The 2,387-nt window shown below is 36.6% G+C and overlaps 1 long non-coding RNA gene across 1 annotated transcript; it reads left to right on the forward strand.

Moving 5' to 3' along the window:
* Positions 1 to 800: 800 nt before the first annotated feature.
* LOC149822033 (uncharacterized) lies at positions 801 to 2,017 on the forward strand. Its single transcript, XR_016426196.1, has 2 exons — positions 801 to 999; positions 1,822 to 2,017. It is a non-coding gene; the product is annotated as an uncharacterized LOC149822033 (long non-coding RNA).
* Positions 2,018 to 2,387: the final 370 nt, after the last annotated feature.

The following is a 2,387-nucleotide window of genomic DNA, read 5'->3' on the forward strand; positions in this document are numbered from 1 at the left end:
CAATGTCTACTAACTTTCTGAAAATATTTGTAGGCTTCGAATCGCTTTGCAACTACGGTGGAAGAAAATGATGCAAGGAAGGTGTGGCAGAAGGTGGCTGCCAATCGATTTGCAGACATGCTGCACACTATGAAGACTGCAGCAAAAAAAGCATCTGGCGTAGTAGATGATCCATTACTGTGGAAGGGCCATGGTCCTATTACTATCAGGAGAGATTACTAGGATGAAATGTGCGATATGTGGGCGGGAGATGCATTTAAAAATCGCTCTGCGAAGACTTCACAAAATCGATCGAAGATGCCCGAAGCCCATCTACACACAGGTGGATCTAAGACATTTGGGAGCCACCTAAAGAAAATGGTAACTCATCAATATATAATATTAATTTTATAAGTATTGTTGCAAATTTGTGTACTAAATCTTTTGTCATTTAACTTCGCAGGAAGCAGAAAAAGGAGGCAGTGTACCATATAAGGATGTGTTTGTAGAAACACATAAACGGAAGACCACGGGAGTCTTCGTATCAGAGAAGGCGAGAACGACAACGGTATGTATTAATTCTATTAATAATCATTGCAATATATATGCAAGTCATCATAATGTTATCATTAATTATTAATGAATACTTTAAACATTATTTTGTAGGAGGCATATGAGCAACAAATGGTAGAGCGATATGGCGAAGACGCTACTCAGCATCCATCATTTGATCCTACAGCATGGGTGACTGCAGCAGGTGAACCCAAAAAAGGTCGCGTGTTCGGGTTTGGGAGTAATATGAACACTTCACCAGTTATTGGTTCTTCCAGTTACGGCTCACCAACTTCTTGCGCCGACATAAGCTCCAAGCAGCCGACTATTCTTTCCGGTGATGATGTACGCGAGATCATTAATGAATCACTGAATAACTACTTCCAATACACCGTCGCCCCCTTTCTCCGAAATGAGATCAAGGCCGCTGTTCAGGATAGGGGATCTTCGATTCCAGGTCCCTCTCAGGTATAATCACATATATAGTTTTTTTGACTGTCTTAAAGCACATCTGAGCATGGTAGAATCACATATAGAGTTTTTCTAGATGCCTTAGAACACATATGAACTTGCTATAATCACATATTCAATTTTTTTACTGCCTTAGCACACATATGAGCATGATAGAATCACATATATATATATTTAACTTTTTGTCTGTCTTAGAGCACATATGAGCATGATAGAATCACATATAAAGTTTTTTTTATTGCATTAGAACACATAAGCATGCTATAATCACATATTCAGTTTTTTTACTGCCTAAGAACACATATGAGCATATTATAATCACATATTCTATTTTTTGACTGCCTTAGCACACATATGAACATGCTATAATAACATATAGAGTTTTTTAACTGCCTTAGAACACATATGAACATGTTATATATCATTTATGATAGAATCACATATAAAATTTTTGGCTTTGCCTGCCTTAGAGCACATATGAGCATGCTATATTCACATATTCAATTTTTTTACTGCCTCAGCACACATACGAGCATGATCGAATCACATATATAGTTTTTTGCCTGCCTTAAAGCACATCTGAGCATGGTAAAATCACATATAGAGTTTTTTTATATGCCTTAGAGCACATATGAACATGCTATAATCACATATTCAATTTTTTGACTGCCTTAGCACACATATGAGCATGATAGAATCACATATAGAGTTTTTTTATTGCCTTAGATCACACATAAGCACATGATAGAATCACATATAGTGTGTAATTTATTTTATTATATTTTGTTTATCAATACTGACTGTTCTTTTCTTGTGTAGGCTGCTAGCGATAATCAGGGTAGTGGAGCTGAAGGGACAGATAAAGACAATGAACAAGAAGACGCACAAAATCTTGGCGATGATTAGAGGACTGTGTTGAAGAAGTTCTATTTTTTTTATTTTTCCTAATTGTAATTGTTGAATTGTAAATAATTAAACTTCTTAGTTTTAAGGTGGAACGATTAATTATTATAGATACTTGTTATATGAATTTTTTTGTGTGGTTTGTTTTTTATTTACAGGAAATATAAATTGTACAGGAAATATAAATTGTACAGTTCTCGGTAATTAATTTTTAAATAAATTTTTTTTGATTTTTTTTCGTTTTTGCGACGAATTAGCGACGGATGATTCCGTCGCTATTCATATTAATCTAGCGACGGCTTAGCGACAGAATTAAATCCGTCGCCACGCCGTGGTCGCCGTTTAGTACCGGCGGATTGGCGACGGAATATAGCGCTCGTTATTCCGTCGCAATTAGCGACGGAATTATTCCGTCGCCAGTTAGCGTCAAAATATTCGCGACGTAAGCATACTGTCGCCGCGTTGTCGCTAATCCGTCGCTA

Source organism: Nuphar pumila, chromosome 11 (assembly GCF_984573655.1).
Source record: "Nuphar pumila chromosome 11, dmNupPumi1.hap1.1, whole genome shotgun sequence".
In the NCBI taxonomy this organism is placed as follows: Eukaryota; Viridiplantae; Streptophyta; class Magnoliopsida; order Nymphaeales; family Nymphaeaceae; genus Nuphar; species Nuphar pumila.